This window comes from Hippopotamus amphibius, chromosome 4 (genome assembly GCF_030028045.1).
Source record: "Hippopotamus amphibius kiboko isolate mHipAmp2 chromosome 4, mHipAmp2.hap2, whole genome shotgun sequence".
Taxonomy (NCBI): Eukaryota; Metazoa; Chordata; class Mammalia; order Artiodactyla; family Hippopotamidae; genus Hippopotamus; species Hippopotamus amphibius.
Window position 1 is genome coordinate 59999298 of NC_080189.1, and position 26090 is coordinate 60025387.

Genomic DNA, 26090 nt, shown 5'->3' on the forward strand with positions numbered 1-26090 from the left:
TTTATTAAAAAAAAAAAAAAAAAGAAAGAAGGAGGGGTGGTGAATTAACCTGATCAGGGACTTAAAATATGACAGTGGGTGGTACTCAGGATAGATGTTTTATGTTTCCCATTGCTGGGCAATGCCTACCCGGGAAAAGGCCTGAGTGGAATTGAATGACATAAGAGGGTATTAGAAGTGTCCTTAGGTAGGGTGTTTGTAAGCTTGCCCTCACTTGAAACTGTAGCCTGAGAAAATGTCAAGATGATAGTGTATGTGTTAGAAATATGAAACCATTGAACATTAAGCTTCTAGGAACCTCCACAATGATCAAATGAGCCCCTTCATTTTTAGATAAGGGCACTGAGCCTCACAGTGGTTAAGTGATTTGTTCAAGATCATACTAGTAGGTTTTGATCATGACTTAGCCTGTCCACTGACTCTAACTCCAGTGACCTAGAACTGAAATACCTGGTTTTTAAAACTCGGGAGGAATAAGACTTACAGTAGCACATCATTGGTAAGCTTTATCCTTTGTCAGGGTATTTGTATTTGTAGGATTTTCAAATACATGATTTAAGAATGAAAATTCAAATGAGAGTAGTTTTGTTTCTGATAAAATGTTAGATGTCATCCCTTCAGCCATCACAACAAAAAAAGAATCCAAACTGATCAGTCGCCTAAGCCTTTTGGAAGTTCTTGTTTCTAACAATGTCAGGCCATTTGTTGTGTACACTAAAGTCTCACTGAAAAAGAAATAGACATCCTCAGCTGAAGTCATTTTAGCACATTGACGTGACTCAAAGGGTTAATCCAATATAGAAACATATTTTCTAGACTTGTGAGGAAATCATTGCCTCTAGTAAAGCAAAAATAAGTTGATGCTCGTGTGAATTAACATTTTTGGTAGCTTAGAAATGAAACTAACGTTTGGCAAAACCTGCATTTGCAAAGACACGTCTTTTACACGTCACAATTTGTGTTCATAATAGATACACCATTTGAATCCAGACTCTTACAGAGGTGACATGAGACCGCACTAAAGGTAGTGAAGTGTTGGTGTTTTGAAAAATTTAATTTAATATTTTTCTTCCAGTTTTACTGAGATATAATTATACAGCATTGTATATGTTTAAGGTGTACAGGGTAATGATTTCACTTACATACATCATGATATGACGACCACGGTAAGTTTAGGAGCATCCATCATCTCATATAGATGCAAAGTAAAAGAAAAATTAAAAAAAAATTTTCCTTGCGATGAGCAGTTAGGATTTCCTCTCTTAACAACTTTATAACATACAGCAGTGCCGATCATATTTATCATGTTGTGCACTATATCCCTAGTACGTATGTATTTTATAACTGGAACTTTGTACCTTTTGACCCCCTTCATCCAATTCCCACCCTCCATCCCCCATCTTTGGTAACCACAAATCTAATCTCTTTTTCTATTAGTTCGTTTGTTTGTTTTGAAGTATAATTGACCTATAACACTGTGTTAGTTCCTGTTACACAGCATAGTGTTTCAGTATTTCTGCATATTCCAGAATGATCACCACAATAAGTCTAGTCACCATACAAAGATGTTACGTTATTGTTGACTATATTTTCCGCACTGTACATGTCATACCCATGACTCATTTGTTTTGAAACTGGAAGTTTGTACCTCTTAACCTCCCTCTTCTGTTTCTCTCATCCCCCACACCCCTCTCCCCTCTGGCAGCCACCTGTTTGTTCTCTATATCTATGACACTGTTTCTATTTTGTTATGTTTTGTTCATTTGTTTTTTAGATTCTGTAAATAAGTGAAATCATACAATGTTTGTCTTTCTCTGTCTGATTTTTTCACTTAGCAAACACTTTTTTTTTAAAGTCACATCATAAAATCAGGCAAATATGTAATGTTGATGAGACTCTCACCTTTAACTTTCTCTTGCTGTAGCCTCTCAGGGCCTTTTCTCCTTCACTATTCTTAGCTAGATTTATTTTGAGCCTGCTGGCAGTAAAAGAAGAAATATGAAATATTCTATACTCAGAACCACCTATTTCTTAATTCATAAGTTCAGTCTGGGGTCACCATTGTGAAAGATTTGCCTAGAAAACTATCACAATCTGTATCCTTACAGTAGAATAGAAGAGATTTTTGCCACTGATAATTGTCTTTATTTAAGTGCCAGTAGTAATTGTCTGGTTCTCTTGGAATAGAGAAAAAGAGGGAAATGACTAGAGCAAACTCTGCTATTCAGTTTCTTGGCCTAGAAACCATGTGGAGATGGAAAAAACAGGCTGAAAAGGACCAACATGGTTAGTCTTAGTGACTGGAAGACCTGAAACAATGTTGAACATTTTGTCAGATTAATAGATGATCACTAAGTATTTCTAGAGTTCCTGTAAGGTACATTATTAGGTATTAGGGGGCACATATTAAATTACGGACAAGAGCTTTGTTTCCTAAATTATAGCCCTTACTAGGAAAAGCAAGGCAAACAAACCATAATCAACATTCAAGTAGGAATTTCTTCTTAGTAGGGCGAGGAGCAAGACTCGTAAGACTTCCATTATTTAAAACTGTGGCTGAGCGTATAAAATAATGAAACAGCTCATTGAAAAGCAATCAGTTATATATCCACAAATAAAATGGTTTGATAAATAGTTCTTTCTTATGAACACAATTATGTTGTTGTTTTGGCTACACGTAGACAGAGAATGAAGGCAACCATTCATAGGATAAAACCAAAGTTATAGAATAAAATACTGAAGTCATAGAATGAAGAACCCCCAGAACTAGAAGGGACTTTAAGGTCACCTGGTCAAATGCCAATATCATCAAAAATATTATCCACTTGGTGGGTTTTTACTTGTAAATTTTTAAAATCCCAGCCCGGCTTTCCCTTGCCTCTCCTTAAATTTTAAAGCTGCCACCACACACCATCACTTGAGAATACATACCCTTTTAAATATTAGCATAAGAAAAATATGAGAAAGTAAATATACATGAAACTAAAATTAAAAAAAAAAACTACCCATAGTGTCTCAAAGTTTAAAAAAAAAAAGTGAAGCTCTTTGTTTGCTTTTCTTTAAAAAAAAAAATTAGCTGAAATATACAGTATCACAGATAATCTGTTCCTCCTTCCCATGAAAGGAGCTCATCAGATGTGACTGCATATACCCCAAATTTGCCATGATGCTCTTCTCCAATTACTAAACAAGCAAGCAAATATTAAAGTCGAGAATGGTGTATGTGCAATAAAAAGTCATTATGGAGAAGCAGTTATTGTGAAATTAGTGAGGTATTTGTGTTTGCCATATAAAATAAGGAACCTAAAAGGATTCAAGTATACGTGTGGCTGATATGCCGCAAAAGAAACAGAAGTGATTGGGACACCAAAAAGCCAAAATGGTAGCTAAGTCATTAGCAAAATTATTTCCCTGGACTTGCATCAATAATAGTCACAAATAGCTACAAGTTAAACATTTCTTACAAATAAGGTCCTGGAATGTTCATAGTCTCTGGGAAGTTGGCGTTAAGATAGCGTTCAGATTTATAGAGACAACCACAGCAGGATGGGTTTTCATCTGTAGCTGGTTTTCAGGTGAAATGAGTTGTGTTTAAAAAACACATACCCAAAGCAGAGGCAAAAACAAATAGAAAAAAATAATCTGGAAGAAAAAGATATGCAAGCAACAGAAGAAAATTACCAAAAAAGGGTGCTATAATTAATAGATTTTGAGCAATAGGAGATAATTCTACACTCAAAATAAGAACAAGATGCTGTGAAAAACAGCATGGAGAACAAGAAACAGTTTTAGAAATTAAAAATACAGTAGTTCCATGAAGAAAAAATCAGACAAAGCCAGAATTTGAAACATTCTACAAGAATGAGAGTCTCTTAAAAGTGAATGTCATTTTAAAAAAGGTATGTGTGGGAGGGGTGGGGTGAAGATTGGGGATAGGGCTTTATTAGGTAGATTCTAAAGAGGCGTAACAACCAAATTCAGTGTGAACCTTTATTGGATCCTGGTTCCAAAAGAAAGCAGCTATGAAAGATATTTGAGGGATAGCTAAAGATATGTGCGTATAGATTGGATATTAGACAACATTGGGATATTATTATTAATTTTCTTGGTGTGGTAATTGTATTACAGTTAATAGGAAAATGTGCTTGTTTTATGAGATGCTTGCTGAAGTAATTAGGAATAAAGTGTCATGATATCTGAAACATTCTAAAAGGTTCAGCAAAATATTAAAACAAAAATAGGCAAAATTTTCATTACATTTTACTTTTTCTTTGTGACAGCCATCCATTTTTTTAATGTAGAACAAATGGAAAATACAGAAAAACAAAAAACGAGTGTTTACAAGCAACCATAAATATAACTCAGCACAGCATCACTGACGCTCTGGTGTTGTGTGTATATAGTATTTATAATACGTATTATGTACGTATATTTATAACATATATATGTTATACATAACACACATACATATTTTTCTTTTAGTAATGTAAATATATTACCTTTTCACATTAAACATGTTGACCATATAATACCATTTAATGGTTGAACATAGCATTGTGTTGTATACATGCACTGTAATTTATTGTTCTCATCTCCTCCAGTGAAAGGAGTTTTGCTTGTTATTTCTCAGGTACCCCTCTTCTTCCTTGTGCCTGAGGCTTTCCGTAAGTGTGCTTAACTTAGACTACTTCTGAATTCCCTCTTGGTGAGACACTGGCAGTTTGTTATGTTTTCTTATCATGTATGCTGTCAATGACATTTTTCTCTCATTTACATTAGCCTAGGAGGGCAAAGAGCATTTTTATCTAGATGGGTAAATCTTACATATAACAAATTGGCTGCATGTCTTTGCTCACTGATACTTTATTTAGCAGGCTAATCTGATAAACTACCTATTTCTCAAATTATAATAACATTCATGGTGGTGGTGAACTTGATAAAGTTTCTGAGTCTCCAAAGACAAGCTGATTGCTTGTGGCTACATTGCATTTTAGCTAATGCATAGGGATTGCTTTTCATAGTGAAAAGATAAAGACTGCGGGGAGAGAGGGTGGCTAGCGTATTAGGGAAAATGCAGAATAATCACATATGGCAATTTATGGCTTTGGGTTGTAGAATATTTTTATTGTAATATCCTCATTTTAAATAAGGCCACTTGGCATCAAATAGACTCCGCTTCAAATAATGGCTCTGCTACTTGTGTAACCTTGGCCAAGTTATGATTCTCTCTGCCCAGTTTTCTCATCTGTAATACGAATCTTGAGGTATGCAGGGAAATCTCATAGATCTGTTATAAGGATTTAATGAGGTCTATATTAAAAGCTTTTTGTAAACTCTAGAGTGTTGGTGGTGGGAGACATGTTGGTTGTGACAGTAGCAGTAGTAGCAAGAATTACTAACAGTAGCATAAACAGTAGTAGAAGAAATATTAGTAGTGGGTAATCCTACTGAGATATTTATATTTTAAGACAAGTTCCTTGTGGATAAAAGTCGGATCTTAATCAGGTGCATTTATGATAGTGTCCTTTCACTGTAAATAATTTCTATATACTTGGAAGTAGAGAGGAAAAAAGGTATTGCTCACAAAATTTTATAATGAAAATTAATTTTTATCCTGTATTTTGTTATCTCTGGAAAGGGCTTTATTTTATTATAAAATACATAGCAGTTTAATAATAAAATATTCTAAATAAAGTATTTCTACTAAACTTAAAGCATGTTTTATCTCTACTCAAGATTCCTAATTTTGCAACAACTATTTTTTCCATTTAAATTCATGTTTGTTGTCCTTCTTGAGTCTTGATTGTAAAGGAGAAAATGTACTCCTTTATAAGGAGGTGCTCTGAAAGAGCCATGCATAAGCTTAGCTATCTCATATAGTAAGTTCACTTAAGAATATCCTTGTCCTTTCTTCATTTTAAAAGGTACTTTTGGGAAATAGGCACGTTTCCAAAGCATTAAGTTAGCACCATTCTTTTTCTTAACATTAAACATTGGGTATTTTCTAACCCAAGAGCCACACAATACATGAGAAATGAACTTTTTTTTTTTGAACAGGTATTTTTATAGTGGAGAACGAGGGGGTAGATGTTTATTTTGTTGTTTGTAGTGAAGAATTAGTGGGGTGTGTGTTTCAAGAAGCACCAGTACATCAGAATATAGAATGATATCTAAGGCACAGAAAGATATTCTTCCTACCTATGAGGATTATTTCATATTAAATTAGAGTGTCTGGGAAAGCATGTAAACATAACAATATGAAATGCTGAAATAAACATGTAGATGAATATAAGTAAGCTTGTAAAATCCCACCTCCTCAACCAACTCTTCATCAGCACCCTAGAAGAAGATGTGATTCTCATCACTTGTGATCCGCTACATATTCAAGCATGTAAGCGATATACACCTCATTCATAGAATATGAGGGCACCATTTGAAGATAAATTGGGCTAGAGCAGAAAGAGTTATGGTCCATGCCACTTAACAGTTTATTTATTGATTAGTTAATTCACTCAATAAATATTTAGTAAGTGTCTATGCTGAGCCAGGCCCCATTCTAGGTGCTAAGTATACTATAGTGAACATGGAAGGCACAGTCCCTACCCTCAAGGAACTTACATCTTGGTTGGAGGGAAGGGGAGAAATACAATAAATAAATTAAACAAGTAGATACAGAGTATGTCAGATGGTGGTGGATGTTATAGAGGAGAAAAGAGCAGAGTAAAGGAGATAGAGATAGCCACATGGAAGGAGGGTGCTTTTTTATATACAATAGATAGCAAAAACATCACTAATCTGCTAAAGTTAAAACAGAGGCATGGAGAAAGGAACAAAGACAGCCCTGATTACTGGAGGGAATGATTCCAAGCAGTGGTAATGCAAAGGCCCTGGTGCAGGGAGCAATCTTAGTATCTTTGAGGGACAGCCCAAGTTAACTAACTTCTCTGAATTGCAGTTTCCTGTATGATCAAAATGGAAATAACAATACAGTAGTGAAGGATGGTTTATTAGGATTAAATGAAATAGTGTATGCAAAAAGTCCAGCACATCATGAGTCTCTGTCAATCTTCAGTGACTTTCTTTTGTAAATGTCTGCTTATGTTGATGTATGTGCTTGTTTACATCATTAAAGTCTCTCTTCCTTGACAGTGATGTGTCTTTTAAGCACTAAGGCCAAAATCATTACCAAATTTGTGCTACAGAAAGCACTACAGCAACCAACTGTGTTATACAGTAATGATATCCATAAACCACTTCATGAAGCATGTCTTCATGCTTCACTTGTCTTTCTCAGATCCTGCCACCCTTAGTCCACCGCAGAGTCTCCTGCTGCTGAGGTCTTCTGTAGATGGTAGGTTTGGGGGTAGGCTATGCTCAAGATAGCTTCCATCCATGCCTAGTAAACTCATACCTCCATAAAGGGAGTGGGCCAGATTCCCCATCCTGTACTCCTTTAAACCCTGACCTCACTCTCCCGTTTCTTGTTTCCCAGCTTAGGCAGGCACAGGAGCTAAGGCAGCTGAAATGCTCTGCATAAAAGAGTAGGAGAAATTTAGGCACAGAATGAGGGTTTACCCCTGAAAGGGAGAGAAGAGAGAAAAGAAAGTAGAAAAACACTTCTCCAAGCATTATGACAGAGTAGCTGAGAAACTTTTAAGAATAGAAAAGACTAAAAAAGCATTTCTAAGTGGTTTGCATTCTGCATTATAAATTCTTTTCATCTCCTCAAACCCTTGATAAATTCTTTTACAAAACAGATCCTTGTATATGGCTTCTTGAAAAGGGGTGAGTTCCATCTGAGGGTTAACATCAGGGTGGAAATGAATGAAAAACCCTGTGATTAATAGTAGGGGGAGTAAGAGTTCTGCAGAGGTGGGCAATGGGCGCCAGAGATGACCATTCCTTCATCCTGGAGAAATTCTCAAAATTCTGTCAAGGACGTTGAGCATTTCAAGCCAATGGGATACCGATCTTCAGGAGCAGCATAATGTCAGTTGACAAGCACATGTACATGACACTTGCATCTGGTAGCATTCCAACAAAGACTGTTAACTCTCAGGCTGGTAACATGTAAGTCAGGTTGAAACTGAAGATCTGAGAGGGCCTATGGCCAGGCCGGCTGATGAATACAACAGACAGGAGGCGTCCATATTTGTCAATGTCCTTGGATGGGCCAGTGCTCCTATCTTTCGGCATATTCTCCAGCTTCATCGCTGAGGTCCCAAGACCACACTCAGAAGTGGCTCAGTGGGAATGGTATTGTTAACTTCAACAGTTCACTGGCTTGGTCTTGAGTCATCACCTTTCTTTCCTTACAACAGAGAGAGGGAGTGAGTTTGGGGTAGCTGCCTTGGTCAATATGTGTCCAAGGCTGTACATCAGTTAGCTGTAATATTAAAGCTAACATTTATTGAGAATGTGGTGAGAGGAAAGGCTTGTGCAAGCTTTTACCTGGATTAACTCATTTAGTTCTCACAGCAACTCTTTGAGGTTAGTAGTATTGTTGTTCCTGAATGAAGAGACAGAATTTGACCCAAGTATAGGTTTTAGGAAACTGGAACAAAATGCATAAAAGAACTAAGGGGGAATTTTGTGAGGAGAAGTAGGAGTTGAAGAAGCAGCCAATTCAGCAATTGTTTTTCTTTTTTTAATCAAAGTATAGTTGCTTTTAAATAGTATATTAGGGGCTTCCTAGGTGGCGCAGTGGTTAAGAATCCGCCTGCCAATGCAGAGGTCACGGGTTCGATCCCAGCTCCAGGAAGATCCCACATGCCGCGGAGCAACTAAGCCCGTGTGCCAAAAAAAAAAAAAAAAAAAAAAAAAATAGTATATTAGTTTTAGGTATATAGCATAGTGATTCAGTGTTCTTGCACATTATATTTCATTATAGGTTATTACAAGATAATGGCTGTAATTTCCTGTGCTATACAGTAAATTCTTGTTGCTTATCTATTTTATTTGTAGTAGTTTGTATCTGTTAATCCCACACTCCTAATTAGTCCCTCCCACCTCCCCTCTCCCATTTGGTAACCACAAGTTTGTTTTCTATATGTGTGAATCTGTTTCTGTTTTGCATATACATGCATTTTTATTATACTTTTGGATTCCATGTATAAGTAACTCAGTTTTTGTCTTCTCTGTCTGACTTATTTTACTAAAGCATAATATTCTCCAGGTCCATCCATGTTGCTGCAAATGGCAGTATTTCATTCTTTTTGATGGCTGAGTAATATTCCATTGTAGCTATATATACACCACATCTTTTTTATTTTTAATTTGTTTAACTTTTAATTTTTTTTACAGTAGATCCTTGTTGGTTATCTATTTTAAACATAGCAGTGTGTACATGTCAGTCCCAAACTCCCAATCTATCCCTCACCCTAACCCTTCCCCAGTAAACATAAGTTCTCTAAAGTTTGTTAGTCTATTTCTGTTTTGTAAATAAATTCATTTGTATCATTTTTTTAGATTCTGCATGTAAGTGATAGCATATGATATTTGTCTTTTTCTGTCTCACTTACTTCACTTAATATGATAATCTCCATGTCCATTCATGGCATTATTTCCTTCTTTTTAGTGGGTGAGTAATATTCCATCATATATATGTACCACATCTTCTTTGTCAGTTCTTCTGTTGATGGACATTTAGGTTGCTTCCATGTCTTGGCTATTGTAAACAGCACTGCAATGAACACTGGGATGCATGTATCCTTTTGAACTATGTTTTACTCCAGATATATGCCCAGGAGTAGGATTGTTGGATCATACGGTAGCTCTGTTTTTAGTTTCTTAGGGAACCTCCATACTGTTCTCCATAGAGGTTGTACGAATTTACATTCACACCAACAGTGTAGGAGGGTTCCCTTTTCTCCACATCCTCTTCAGCATTTATCGTTTTAGACGTTTTGATGATGGCCATTCTGACTGGTGTGAGATGATATCTCATTGTAGTTTTGATTTGCATTTCTCTAATAATTAGCAATGTTGAGCATCTTTTCGTATGCCTCTTGGCCATCTGTATGTCTTTTTTGGAGAAATGTCTATTTAGGTCTTCACCCATTTTTTGATTGGGTTGTTTTTTTTCTTTTGATATTGAGCTGCACGAGCTGTTTGTAAATTTTGGAGATTAATCCTTTGTCAGTCACATTGTTTGCAAATGGTTTCTCCCATTCTTTAATAGCAGATAGCTGTTAGCTTTATACAGATGTTAGTGTCTGTGTAGGCTGATAGGATGATGGTGTAATTTCATTTACGTCTGTCTAATGTTTCCTTTTGGACCATAAGGTCTCCCAATTCGTGTCTTCTCAGGTCCTAGGTCTTCCTCTGTCTTTGCAAGTCTACTTTGCCTGGGAGGGTATGTAGCCCATTGCAGGCAAGAGTGGGAGATGAGGATGATAAAAGGTGGAACAACTTAGGCTTTGTGGAGAAATCAACAAGGTTTGAGTTCAAGCAAAGATCAAATTGAGGTGAACCAAAAGGAGAATGTGGTCAAGATAAAAGAATTTGTGTTTAAAGCAGGTGTTTGTATGTGTACTTTGGCATAAAATGTGGCTCTAGAGACCCACTTCTGCATCTGGTCTTATCGTGTACATATAGCTCTTCTTTGGAACTTATACACTCACTCATGCAAGTGCACTAATCCTTAGAACAACTAGTAACCCATTATTGCCCTGAGAGGGGCCAGTGAAGGATGGGGGAAGGATGCATTCACCTTCTGGAAACACCATCTTTGGAGAAAGCTGACCTACTGCACATTTGAATGTTTGCCTCTCAGTGGCCATTAACTAAAGCCTGACTCACAAGAGTGGCTGGCTTTTAATGAGGAATTGCTTTCCTGCAAGAAAAATTCTTAAGATTGTTGGAAAGGGGAAAAGTAAATCCCAGGGATTGTTAGAACTGGTAGATGAGGCCTGTTCACTAGCCCGACTAGATTTCCTTTAAACGCCAAGAGGAAATTCAGTCAGCATGGAGCTCTCGCCAGTGAGGATTTAAGAGGTTTTTGTTCTTGTTCTATACTACTGCCAGGAACTATAATTAGCAGGTAAGTGTAAGAGATGGAGATGTATTTTTTTTTCAGTCGACTTAAATACCCTCCTCTTATAAAAACCCACATCCATCCTAACGAAAGTGGACCTGAATAGTGGAAGTCCAAATGGACAGATTTCGCCTATAAATCCTCAAACAGTGCACCTGTTAGTTTTCTTTTGGCCTGAGGATTAATAAAGGGCCTTGGACTGGTTTGCAATTAATCTCATCTTTCTTTTCTTCTCTTTTTTTTTCAGTAATCTTATCTATAAAATGCTTTAACTGGCATGTTAGAAATCCTTGATTTTTAGATGTGCTCACTTTGAATTCTTTTCTTTTTTTTCCCCTTTGGCAAATGTTTATCACACTGCTAAGCAACTTGCTATTTCTTTCATAGAAAGAAGTGTCCCATAAAGGAAATGGGAAAATGGTTGCTTAGAAAATGTAAGGGTCCTGTGAGACTTGTATTTCTAAAACGGATACTTATTAAAAGAGCAGTAGGGGCGTATGATGGTAAACACTTGCCATCCTTAGGATATGAAGATGTTACTCCTCACCCTTTTCAGGCATATTTTGGAAGTTTTGTTTTGCTTTGGTTCGCTTTGGGTTTTTTGGTCTTTGGTTTTGTTTGCTTACTTGTTTTTGTTTTTACCCGTGAACATGAATGGATTTGCATTAACTCATCCATTCACATCTAATGCTTTTGTCTGAAAGTATACTTTCGTGTGGGAAAATCAGTGAAAAACCTTCTTGATCTACCTGTTCAATATGTGCCATATATATTGATATATACATATATAAATAAGTAGTTTATGTGGCCAGTAAAGAATGACGAACCACGAGTTTCCTTTATTATTATGCTGTTCTGACATCTGCAACTCTCACAGCAGAGTTTGGCAAACGTGAATTAAGAGTCATGACCAGAGACTCAGAGGTCAGATTCAGACCAAGAGACAAGTGAAGGATGAAGAAGCCAGGCTTTGGTCAGTTGGGAAGGATACGACTACAGCCATACTCATAAAACAGAAGCAAAAATCAGGGTCAAGTTCAGCCTGGAAACCAAAACAAAAGCAAACCAAAAAAAAATGCCCAGCAGTGACGATCATAACATTTAACCCAATATAGAATAATCATGACACCATAAAGGTTCAAATTACCTGTACCTCAGGGTCTGTGACAAATTTGTTACCTGCTGCAAAACATCACTGTTTCTTCTAGTCTTTTTCTCCCTGAGACTCATCTCATAACTCTTCAAAATAAAATGGTCTGTGGAGCTAAGAATGAACAAGGTTGAATAAAATAGACCCATGTTTCTTGGTGACAATGATTATACCTTTTACAGTTTTCATAACTAGCACTTTACTATTATCATTATTTTCTGCTCAGTAGTCAGTACCCGTTCCAAAAGTTTTGTGATATAATTGAAATTGATTTTTTTTTTGCTAAGCAGCATATTTGATATTCTTTAGTGAGGCTCCATCTCTCCTCCCAGAGCCCACCCTCAAAACTGTGGTGAAGAAAACACGATTTCTCCCCATCTTGTCCTTAACATAGCCTTGACTTTCCCCTTCACAGAACCATTAAGGCTCTAAAGGTGATGGGCAGTATCTACAAAGGCTGCAGTATGCCACGGGAGAGGCAGTGATGCTTCTGTTTACACAGTTATGATAAAACATGGGGTGGTCCAACTGAAGATCCATATGGGATAGCCTTCTCTGAATTTGGCTTTTGAAAGTTTGCTTGGAACCTGAGAAGACTTTTTTCCCCTTTCCTCACTAGGAATACATGTCTGTTACAGTTTTAAACAATGCATCCAATATGACCTTTTTATTAGAGTTTAGAGTTTATCTTTTCTTGTGGCACAGTCCTAAGCTCATGCTTTACCCACTTTTCAAATGCCTCCAGCTCACAAAATGAGAAGGAAAATCTTTCCCTGACATGGCAGTATCACCATCTCTCTTCAAGTAGGAGGACTGCACGCCTACACAGCAGATTTTCTCTGTGTTGTGGGTTCCAACAGCAAAGAGCTGCACTTCTGAAGGGCTCCTTGTGTAAGTGCTTTTGTGCCTTTCGCGTTGGAGACTGCACCAAGTGGCGGTCAGGAAGGACCCCACCCTGATGCTTCTTTTCTGTGTGTGTTTCTCTGTGGTTCTCCACAGCCTCATGGAATGTTTTCCTTTCAATCTCACTCAGAATCATTTGTTTCATTATTTGCAGATGGAAAAAAAAAAAGGGAAATTGACAAACAGGGAATTGGAATTGGTCACCTATTTGATTCTGAAATGGGCTCCAACTGAGTCTGATAATAGAGCATAAGAATCTTTCTTCCTGTTTCCTCCCTCCTTTTCTTTCCTTTCATTTCCCATTTCTCTTTCCTCATCTCCTTTCCTCCTTCCCCATTCTAGCTGTTTTAAGGCCAGTTTGCCCCCAGATCGCCCACTTATGTTCTTTTCCTCATGATGAATCTTTTCATCCTTCTGACTCTCAGATTTGTTCCCAGTTGCTGTTAATGCATTTATCACTTCTGACATAAGGTGGTAGATTTTTTTAGCTTATATTTTCCTCCCCTTTGCAACTCCCTTCCTTCACTAATGGCGGAGAGTGACAACTAGTGATTAGAGGAATCTTGAAAATGCCACTGGGAACTCAGCAACAAGAGGTGCCTCATCAAGATGAAGATGTGCGTTCAAGCCTAGATCCCCAGATGTCCCTCCTCCACCCCTTTTATCCCCACTTTACGAGCAAAACCTGAGTAACCTCTTTCTATGTCCTGACCTGGAGATTCCAGCTGAAAACCTTCCGCAAGCCTGGTGGTACGCACGCCCCACACTGTGCTTTTATGCTCCCCTCCCCCAAGCAGCCTGTTTTGAAGCAAACGCTGTGTTATTTCTCTACCAGGCAAAAAACCTTTTTGTGTAAATGGAGATATAAAATTTGTAGGTGCTACATAATAAGCTTTAAAGAAAAAAAGCAACATTTCAGTGTATTTCCACTTTGCAGCGCTATTTCATCTTTCCTGTCCTTCCTCCTCAGTCCTTCTTTTAGTCATCACATTGCCCTTTTTTCATTTTTGGCCTTGCCGACGTTTGTGGCTGAGTTTGGAGCGCAAGCTTAGGGAATGATTGATCACATCAGACCTTCAGGGTCTGCTTGTCCAGCAGAGCTCAGCTTAAAGCCAGGCCACAAAACTACTCTGGTTTCCACGGAACAGAATTGTTCTGGTCAAAGCAGCCAACGGCCTTCGTTAAGCACTCATGAATTACAACGGTTGGTCCGTGTCTTTACAAGTTCAAGCATTCATTCTGCAAATATTTGTACTTACCATGTGCCTGGCTGTTCTAGCTTTGAGGACACTACAGAGAACAAAGCAGACAAGTGTGCCTTCACACAGATCTTCATGTTATAATACGTTTTCATAATCTCTTGGGCAGCAGCAGTTTTTACAAGTGACTAACATTTTTAGAAATAAAATCCCCAAAGTTTTAATGGCTGTAAGCATTTTGTTCAATTTTGTGTATCTTTTTTTTTAAGAAATAGATGCTGCAAAACTAAAGTGAAATACTTTTGTCTTTTTTTATGTTAGTGGAACAGCTTCTTGCAGGATGTGTTTTACTTTCTCTTCTTCCCCCATTCCCTTGCCCTATTTAAAAAAAAAAAGAAAAGAAAAGAAAAAGAAAAAAGAAACATGTTTGGATTTTCACCACCTGGTTATGGTTAGTTCTTTATTTTAAAATCGCTTTCAAAACAGATCAGACATTACACTGTTAAAAACAATTTTCACTGTCGGCATTGAATACCATACTGCGCTTGTAGTAATAACTGATAGATATCTAGAATAATCTTCAATAGGACTGAGACTATAAAGAACTGTCAATCACCGAGTTTAACTTTAAACACAGATGATTTGAATTCATGTTAGCAGCGTGAGGAAGCCAAGAAGATGGAGGAGCGCTGGTCGGGGAAAAGATGATAGGATTACCTCTGCAGTTTGCCTTTCTTGCTGGTTGTTTGAGCCACTAAATAAAGGCAAAGTTTATGAAAAGCCTGTGGCTGGGGTCTCCAACTCTTTATTCCTGCTGAGATTTTCCTATTATAAATCTGCTGTCAGAAATAAGTGCTTTACTTGTGACTTAATTCTATGCCGACACAAACACCTTGGTTCAGCACTTTGGCCAGGAGGCCTTGACTGTCTTGAGAGTAGCAGAGATCTCATTAATTTGAGCTGCTGCAAAGAAAAGGGGTTCACAGGCTCTCTGGGCACCATTTGCTTCTCTGGCAATAGCGCTGTGGATGGTGAAAGAAAACAGGAACTCCAAGGCAGCCACAGGGCCAGAACATTGAGGGCTAGAAGGGAGCAGCAGATTAGGGAGGAGGGAGTAGTAGGGCTTGTGGATTTAAATGCATTATCCTTCTAGAAAGAAGCAATTCCACACTGTTCATGTGGAATTTAATTTACTTTAATTCCACACTTTTAATTTTCATGCCACCTCTTTATAAAAATTGGTCATTTAAAAATATTTCTGCTGCTATCATCGTTAGCTAGACTTGCGCTGTCCAGACTGGGAGCCACTAGCCACATGAAGCTATTTAAATTTAAAATAATTATAATCAAATACAATTTCAAATCCAGTTCCTCCATTTGCACTAACCTCATTTCAAGTACCCAACTGCCACATGGGGCTCGGGGCTACTGCATTGGACAGCACAGATAGGACATTTCCGTGAGACAGAATTCTCTCTTGGCCAGTGCTGGTGTCGATAGTGTTTGTAGAATGTCTCCTTGGGCTTCGGCCATTCAGCACCTTTACGGTGAGCAGGCACTTAACAGGTATAGGCAGTAAGAGCTGCATGTTAAATTTAAGTGCGTTTCTGTCTTGGGTATTCTGATTTTGTATCTTCCTGTTAAAGATTCATGGATGATTACTTTCTTTGCTGTCTTAAATATCTTTGGATATCTATATATCAGTGCCTTGTAACATGTGCTTACTAGAGGGTCCAGTCCACAAACTGTTAGTTATCAATCTATAATGAAGGAGGGAGAGAAACTGAGAGTATGCATTTAGATATTTTTGTAAGGATTCAACATTGCTGTGACATCCATTCATTCAAGTTGATTGTATTTTACAAGATTGGTTTGCAACAGAATGGAAATTTTTAAAAAAAGAAAGTGGCCCTTTACACAGAGCTAAGGAGCCAAGATGTATAAAAAGTTTCACAGTTTGGAAACACAGTTCACCTAGGTATTTCAGACAGGACCAGCTTAAATGAAAGGAACAAAAGCTCAATTTGGAGTAAAAATATATATCATATGTATAATTACTTGGCATGACTGTGAACATCATCTACAGTAGTTTCCTCATTTGGCCTTCGCTGTGTATGAAGAATGTTAGTGCTGGATGCTCTTTTCTATAAATTTAGCTCCGCTTCCGTATAACCTTCTCTGTCTCAGCGAGCTTTGACCAGAGTAAGGGGAACGGGTGCCTGTTATCGAGAGTAATGTGGTGCTTGTTTGTTATACTTGACCAAGTTGGGAAGATTTGTACTTTGGCTAATAACAGTTGATACTGTTTGAAAAGTATTGTAGTATTTGAATTGAAAAATGAGATACATGACTGTATCTCAGCACAAAGGAGACAACTGTGATATGAGCTGATATCTTATAACAAGAGGATCCTTAGCTTTGTCCCAGTTGCATTCCTGGGTACCTGATCACATTTCAGTGCACTCAGCACAAGGACCAGAGTCTACATGGCATGCATGTTGAGTTGCTAAGTAAGTGATATGTAGTATTAAATGCTTATTTGCTAGCTTCTCTGACTAAACTCTGGGCTCCCTAAGGGAAGGAGCTGTATTCAGCCATCTTTGTCTTCCTTGACTTGCACAGTGATGCTCAATAAGAGTACACGTTTGATTGGCTGTTGTAACTACAAGATGCTATTAAAACACACACATAATCAGGTCAGTCATTTAGTTCACTCAATATGATACCAAAGTACTACCCTGACATTTGCTTCAGTTGTTTTGTAGTCCTGGGTGTGTTGAGTTTAAGCTCCAGCTAGGTCAATGACTTATTGCATAACCCGAAAACCCTCATCCTGGGTTATTGCTATTCCTTACCTTTAAAGTGATAACATTGGTTTGCATTAGAGGCCATATAATGAACAAATATTATAAATACTATGAAAGAAAAGGCTAAAACATTTATTACATGATATGTTCCTTCCAGAAGTTAGCCAGTATTCATTAGACCTTTGTAAAACTTCCAAGTGTCAGAGGAAGTTGGGAGTTGCTGCTTAGATTTGCAGAATCAGTGGCAACTTCCTAAAACCCGGCACTTGGAATGTGAACCTCAGGGCAGTCTGTTTGCCCCACCTCACTCCTTTATTTCTTTGATTTACGAAAGAGCCCTTAAAATCAGTACTCCTTCTCAAATGAATAAATTGTTCAAGCTGTTTATTGTCTGCTACTGCTTACTCATTGATTCAGGATTTCAGAGTTATTCATTATCCAGAAGCTCCCACTCTCTGGAGCTCGGGTCTCGTCTGGGAGTTCTTGACTGGGGGCCCTATCAACCCAAGGAAGGAGGAAGCTGAAACCCTGCACACCGGTGGGTCTTCTCTCTGCCCACTAGCTTGGGTGAGCTGGAGGCGTCAGGATAAGGCAGTGAGTCCTGCAGCCTGAAGCCTTCATCTGGAGGCCGCAGTCAGGAGCTGCTGATCGTGGGACTTGCAGGACAGGACACACACAGGCTCTGAAAGAGGTGAAGTTATCCATCCTCAGGATCATAGAGCTCATCCTTCAGGCCTTGGTCTTTAAGCCACATTCATACCCACATCAAATATCACCACTCATGAGGGCTTCTATTGGGAGAAAGAAGTATAGGCTGAGTGTTACCCCATTCATCACATTTACAGATGGATGTCTTCAAAGAGTGGGTGGATCTGGATACCATAACCCAGAATTTTTCAACCTGGATCCTACTGGCATTTTGGACTGATTAAGGCTTTGCTGTGGGGGGGCTGTCCTATGAATTGAAGGATGTTTAGCAGCATCCCTGGCCTCTGTCTACTACATTACAGTAGCAACTGCCCCCAGATGTGACAACAACCAAAAACATCTCCAGACATTGCCAGATGTCCCCTAGGGAGGCAAAATCGCCCTAGGTTGAGCACCACTACCATATGGAGACTCTCATAGGATTCCAGATGTGCCACCATTTCTGAATAAGATTCAGTAACTTTCTTCTAGGAGTCTCTTGGAAAATGATTAAGGAATGTATACATTATGTCATAACCAAAAAGTTTATATTGTATAAGCACTCACTTGTATGAGACACAGTTGAGTTCTAGACAAAGCAATTGAACTCTTTTCTCTACACATAAATTTTCTAAGTTGATCAAATGACAATTCTGGCCTTGTAAAGAATCTGAAGATAAATCATATTCAAAATACATGAGTAGAAATTAATATTGACTCTGTCCTAAAATGTGCCCTAAAGAATTTGTCTGTTAATTCAATGTGCGGAAATCTTTATTGAGGATCTACTCTGTGCCAGGCATTTGACCAAGCATTGGCAATCAGAGACAAATGAAACGTGATTACTGTCCTTTAGGAATTTAGAGCATAGTTGAGGCAGAGATACAATCATCAAATCATACAAATATTACACGACTAAGTTGCTCTACACAAAGGAGAAGCTAAATCAGGGATCTGGGGAAGCATTCTAGAGGAGGTACAGTTGAAGCTATGAAGCTGTGTTTTGAAGGATGAATAGGAATTAACTGAAAGAGGTAAGCAAGGATGCCCCAGGCAGAAGGGGCAAAGCGTATGAAGATTCAGAGGGATGAAGCCGCACAATGTGGAGAACTACAAGACGCTCTGAATTCCTGGGCAAAGGAATCTTATGGGGCAGAGGTATAAAACAAAGTGAGAGAGTCCAAACCACATCATGCAGGGCTTTTGGTGCTGAACCTGAAACCATGGTAGAGGTGCGCTGGGCAGAATTTCAGCAGGGGCAGGACAGGGCCTTTGGCAGCTCCTTTCAGCAAGATTGTAGGCTTCAGACCAGCAACAGAGAGTCGAGTTAGGAGTCAGCAGCAGTAATTCAGGAGGAAATTAATAGGGAACGAAATCAAGGCAAGGCAGTGGGTTAAGGGGTAGGAGATCTTTCAGAGATTAAGAAGGTGGAATCTATCAGCTGATTGGAGATAGGAACTTGACACAGAAGAAACATTTCTGATGGATCCCAGGCTTCTAGCTTTGGTGGCTCAGTGGCTGGTTCTCAAGCCCAAAGGTAAGAGAATCCAGGAAGAAGATAGGTTTGGGGGAGAGAACAATGACACAGCATGGTGGGGTGGTTCCAACCTTGAGTTCTGAAATTAAATTTGACCTGGTTTATATCCCAGTTCTCTTATTTACCAACTGCATACATTTGCTTGGACTCAGCTTCTCTAAGCCTTGGCTTCCTCACGTGTTCAATGGGCGCTAATAGTAGTACTTACTAGGTAGGTTATTATAAGGTTGAAATGAGATGACCATTAGAAAGAACTATGCCTAGTACCTAGTGTCAATCAATATTAGCGACAATGTGAAGAGTGTCCGTCTAGAGTTATACAACATAGCATCCCTGAGTCCAGGCATCCCAACTTCCATTCAAAGCTTGTGCTCCTAACCATTCCAGTATACTGCCTCCTGGAGGCAAGTGCATGTAGATTAGATGGTTGGAATATAGCCTGCATGAGGGGAGGGGTGTGATATAAGGACAGCAAACTAGCAAGGGTTAAATCACAGGAGACTGTGTATGCAAGGCTAGGGAGTTTGGCCTTTATCCTGTGTGGGGAATGAGGCAATACTGGGATTTTAAGCAGGGAGGTGATACGTCCCAGTATTCATGTCCCAATAATCACTTCAGCAGCAGTCTGGAAGGGCTGAACTAACACCATTCGAAGGGGGAGTTAGAAAAGTTCCCACCGGCCTTTATTCATGTTTCCCTCCTAAGTGTATAGAAAACTCATTTTGTCAAGCTTGCTTTGATGTAAAGGGGACATAAGACAGTGATAGCAATTTGAGGTGTTCCAAGCATATCAGCGTGAAATATCCTTTTTCTTAGCTGTTTCCTACAGCTGCAGATCACGCGGGTCCAGAAGGTTTCACTTTGCCTTAAAAGGCCAATACTCGACACTGCAAAGCAGGGAAGGAAGTGCCTTTGCAAACGGATTGGAGCTGCCAAGCTCATGGGACCACAGTAGGCTCCGATCCAGATACTAAACCCTGTTCGGCACCGTCTAGACCTGTTTGAGTGATTTGATCTAATTAGCCTGTCTCAAAAAGAATCTTCGAATTTTCATGGGGCATAGTTGTGCTTGCAGACTGCCCTCTGCCAAGCATGGGCCCTAGGAGTGAGGGTTTGATGGCCCGCAGTGGCTTGGCCAGAAGCCACAGGGTGCTTTGATGACTTTGGATAATTTAATGACTTCATTCAGAAAGAAAAATTTGGATTAGAGAAGGGGAATAAATAAATGAGGTAGTAGCCATCTTGACAGGTGAAGCTTGCTGAGTGCCTGTCAGATAATCCACTACTGAAACACAAATCTAATTGGAACTGGGGCTTTTCTTTGTCTTTGGGACAGTCTTGCTGCCACAACATGAGGTGTGGGGAGAGCGCTGGAAAGAGAGCCAGGAGATCTGAGTTCTCATTTGTGCTCTGCCGCTAGCTGGCTGTGTGAACTTGGGGAGACTTCAGCTACGTGGATGACAGTAGCTCACCCATTAGGTGAAAAGACTACAGTAGATCATTAGGATGGAGGAGAAGGAGGAGGAGGGAGGAGAAGGAAGAGGAGGAAAAGAAGAAATTTTGTTATTTAATTTTCTGGGCATCATGCTATGTGGCTTACCCACACCCTGAAATCTCACAGTATTTCCAGAGCCGTCTTTGTGGATCTTCTCAGCGGTGTGTTTTTATGAGTCTGAGTCTATGTGAAGGCTCTCGGAATAAAACGGAATGGCAGAAGATGGAGACAAAATTTTCCTGTGTAATAGGAGATGATGTTTTAAAACCTTGAAGCTGCCTCAACAGTGACCGAGGACAAGAGTAGGGATTGGCACGTGTGGTGGAAAAATCGATTTCACTGGAATACCGTGATCAAATCATGGTGGTCATGGCTTTGGTTCTTTCTCTTTGGTTGGTCCACCTGATGACTGCAGTACAGCTAGGGCTGAAGCCGTAGCATATCCAGTACATAGCTACCATACAATACTTGCTTTAAATTTGTCTCCCTCTTCTCTCTGCTCCATCAAAACTCTAGGTCTTAGCCTAGCTTCCAAGCTGTCTGTCACATAGCCTCCAGCCTTACCACCATTCTTGTCCCTTGCTCCCTTCTCACATGGCTTCTCTTCCCTTACCCTGAATGTGTGCTCATTCTCTCCTGACTTTACACCTCCCTTCATCATGTACCTAGACTGATTTCACACCCAAGTAAGGAGTCCCTTTATGGGCCAGGCATTAGACAGAGAGCTGGGAGTACAGAGAGAACTTAATTTAATGCCCCCTTGTTTATGTGCCCTTAAAGATGGAAGTATAGGGTGTAATGGGAGCCCAGAACACCTAACCTAAATAATACAGATGCTAACACCCTTTGCCCTGCCCATCATACTCTCACCTGTCCTTTAAAGCCAAGCTCATGCCTGCAGTAAGCACCAACTCTACCTAAATGCCTAATGATCCATAGCTTACATGTGCTGTCTAGTGTCAGCTAGACCTAGAGCCCTGATAACTTGAAGCCTCATTTTGTATTCTGTTGTTTGAACTGTGCTCCGTGCCTTACACTCCTCATCCCCCAATTCCGCCACAACCCAACGATAGCTGTCTCTGTGGATCTTTCCAGCCGTTTGTTTCTATGATGAGCCCTAGCTGGAATGTCTCCCTTTCTCTCTTCTGTTGCATAAGCTTCCTCCTACCTTACACATTTTTGTGGCTGGGGGGCCATTGGACCTCGAGAAGCTGTAATTATTACTACAGACATCCCACGCTAATAACTGACACCTAATGGCCCTTTACCACTTGACAAAGCATCTCTATCTCCATTGTATTGTTTCACACAACAACTTTGCTAAGTAAGTAGCACAGAAATTAGCATCCCTGCTTTACAAATGAGAAAATAAATCTTAAAGGAGCTAACCTATCTTTCATGTATTGTATAACAAATGGTCATGAACAAGATCGTGTTTTCCCTATGCTATCTCTGGGTGAAAATATGTAGGTAATTTACCTGCTGTAAAATTTCTGATGGGAAAACTGTTCTCTTGAGTCATGGCACTGCTGAGTACTCAGGGATCCTTAAAAAGGCTCTTGACATGAGTTAAAGCAATGTGGATTCACGATGCTTCTTCTCAACAAGCTGTGTGACTCAAATAGCAAATGTGTGTGACTCTACTTATCCTGGTATTTATCCTGGTTCGTAAGGTTTTTCCATTACTTCCTCTACTGAACTTCCTGCCACTGTGCCCAACTTTCCGTTGTTCTGCACTCATGCATGCTCTTTCATCTTCTTGGAATGATACTCTGCATTCCCATCTCTATATCCTTGTGAAGACCTCACCACTCCTCAAGACCCAACTCAAACCCCTTGAAAAATCTGCTTCCCTTTCCTCCCTCTCTGCCCATACTCTCCCTTGAGAAGTTAACTTTACCCCTGCGGAATTCCCAGAGCAGATCTCCAAGCATTCTCCCTTCTGATAGGGATATTTATGTAGAGTTGACATTTCCCTGCCCAAATGCCAAACTCTTGAGTTCAAGCATCTCTCTTGATTCATTTCTGTGTCTCCATGAGATGGAGCCTGTGCCTTGCACATGGTAGCTTCTCAAGAGCATGTGTCCAATTATAATGACTAGAAGCATTATTATTAAAGGGGGTGATTTAGGTTGGGTGAAGACACCCAGCTGAAACTGAAATAGCTGAGAACAGGCAAAACATTCAGGACTGCATGCTCTGACCACTGGACTATTTTTCCATTCTGGATTGGATGATAATGGTCATTATTTTTGTTGTCACAGTTTCATTCTCACACTTACATTGAGCCTTTGAAGTGAAATCTCTCCTGGTACCAATGAGGTTGTTCTTCTGTTTGAAGGGATATTCAGTAGAAAATTATGAAGTCTCTGGTGAAGTGCTGCTCAGTTCATTCTCTAGAGATTCAGATTCTTTTGACCAACTTGATGTTTCAACAGCTTGAAAAATGAAGGAATGAACCATGTCTGTCTAGACTGACCAGAAAGTAAAAACAAGGGGCACTTTGAAATCTGTGAATCTGACCACAACTGAGAGTTGTACTTAGTCCAAGTAACTGGAAAAATCAGTTTCTTGGATTAGACAAATGCTTCCCTTAAGACTCTCAAACTGCTAGCTTTCTTCTTTCATAATTAATAGAAAATTATTACATTGACAGACAAGGAACTTCATATTTGCGCCAATGGGAAAACTTGACGTTGAAAGCAGGGGGAGTAATTTAGCCCCAAGTAGAGTTGTTAATGCCAGGATAAAAGCAAACAAATGTGCTAATGATCTTCCCTGAGAATTGGACTGTGATGAATTTTGATGTATTTCCAGATGGAAAATATATCAGTTCTCTCTGGGCTGGGGGTTGGACACCAAAAGGAGAAAATGCTGAAATAGAAGTTCAGCAAAAAGCACTCAGAAGATCTCATTTTCATTTTCTAGAGAATAAAAGTGCTAAAGAGGTAGAAGATTCCCATTTCCAGGAACCAGATCTGTGGGGTTGTAAACATCCGTGATGAGGTCGGGGTGGGAGGTCCCTGGTTTCCATGACAGGCGCTGCCATCGCTCTGCGGGCTTAAGGAATTATATGTGCGTTGGCTTCAAGATGCAGTGCTGTCTTGCTGTTCTTTTGTGCATTCAGTCTTCTTTTGGTCCAGCAAATATTTATTACCACCTACCACCTACCCAGCTATTTTCTAGGTGCTTGGGATAGAGCAAAGAAGAGACACAGTCACTGACATTGTAGAATTTCCTTTCTAAGTAGTAGGAGATAGTAAATACAAACATAAATCAGTGTATTAAACCAGAGAGTTATCAGTGCTACGAAATTTTTTTGAAATTAGGCTAAGGAGAAAACAAGTGCCGTGTGCCAGTACGGAATGGGCTGAGGATTGTTGCTACATTATACAGGTTGCATAGGAAAGACCTCACAGTCTATGTGACATTTGAACAGGGACTCTAAAAAATCATGAGAAAGACGTGTGAATATTTGGATAAAGAGTATCCCAGGCAGAGGGGACAGCAAATGCAAAAGCCATGAGATATGAGAGTTCTTGGCAAGATCAAGAAAAGCTAGAAGACTAGCTCAGTTGAAGCAGGGTTGGCAAAGGGCAGAGTAACCCACTCAGTAAGAGATGGAGCAGGGCACATCCTGCAGGCATAGTCTCATACTGGGGGAGACGAGATTGTTCAAGTAGAGCTCCCTGCAGTAGATGGGAACACTTCTGAATCTACACGTGGATTGTGAAGCAACCCACTGACTGTGCTAAAACTATACTGAAGCTGGGATAGGCAAGAGAACCTGGGGTCTGTGTGAATGAATATGGGCAGCAGCTTTTTTTCCCGCTGTGCTCCGAAATGACTTTGCCACTTCCACGAGCTTTCCTCTCCACTGGCTGTGCTTATTCTTATCTCCAGACCCATTGAGACGTCTCCATCCTTCACAGCTTAGTTCAAGCAACTGGGAGACGTTGTGGACACAGAGGAAACAGAATGAAATTTGGTGCCTCAAAAACTTGAGTTAAAAAAATCTGCCTCTACAATTTAGTATCTCTCCGACTTTCAGAAACTTATTTAACCTCTTTGAGTCTCAGTTTCCTCATCAATAATAATAAAATGTTAAGTGTCTTAAGCCATTAAAGAATCATCATTAACCAAGGAGGGCAATTTGTAATCTACTTTGTAAAAAGTAGATGAGAAAACTGAAGCACAAGGGGTTAAGTAAGTAGCCCAAGGTTACTACTAAATGGTAGGATCAAGATTTGAACTTGAGCAGCATGGCAACAGGACTCATGCCTTTAACCCCATGCTACCTTGCAGGCTAGTGAGCATGCAAAAAGAGACCATGTAGAGAAAATACAGAGTACCTGCAAAGTAGGTAGTCAATAGTTATTAGTTCCTGACCATTCGTACTTTTTTGGTTGCCAGTGATAGAGAAACCAACCCCAAATTACTTAAGCCAAAAGAAAGTTTGTTGGCTCTTAAGGAATATAAATCTAGACCCTAGGTTCTAGGAACATGCTGGCTTCGGCTATTGCTCAGTTTAGGTTTCAAACTGTTAGTTAACACTATCTGTCTCTGGGCCATGCTTTATTTATTTATTTAGCCGTGCTGCGCAGCTTTTGGGGTCTTAGTTCCCCGACTAGTAATCGAACCCATGCCCTCTGCAGTGGAAGCGCAGAGTCTTAACTGCTGGACCACCAGGGAAGTCCCCATGCTTTATTTACTGATTCTTTTTCAAGTTCCATGTGGGAAGCCAGGACAGCTTTGGTTCCATGTTAGCATGACACTCAATCCAGTGGAGGCAAGGAATCCACTTCCCTGATGGTTGGAATAACCACGTGTCCTGTTTTGGCCGGAACAGTCACGTAGTCCAGTGTAAGAGAGGAGTCCACTTCCTTGCGGTAGGGGTGACCACACATCCTGCATTGCCCGGACTGTCCTCATTCATTCCTGCCATTCCTGCTTCAATAGTAATTGCACCTCCATTCCCTCTGAGAAGTATCCCAACTTGGACAGTAGGTTTTATGGTCCCGCTACTGATAGTCCAAATACTGAGATTTAGTCTCATTGGTCACTGCCTCAGATACAAAGTTTTCCCCTAAATCTGAAGAAGGATTTGCTTAGCTGAGAGTGGGGAAGGATGGGTCCACCAAAGAAGAACAGAGAGACTGTTAGTGAAAGATGTGAAGTGGTGGATTCTGGGTGGTCAAAGCCACAGTATGCACTGCAGTTGCTTTTTTTCCCTTTATAGTGTTTGGTATGATTTAGCAGCAAGTTGAGGGAGTTTGG

The 26090-nt window shown here is 39.7% G+C and overlaps 1 protein-coding gene across 3 annotated transcripts in view; it reads left to right on the forward strand.

Annotated features, from left to right (window-relative positions):
• Positions 1 to 26090, forward strand: part of DYNC1I1 (dynein cytoplasmic 1 intermediate chain 1) — a 317415-nt gene that overhangs the window by 145710 nt on the left and 145615 nt on the right. The window lies entirely within an intron of this gene.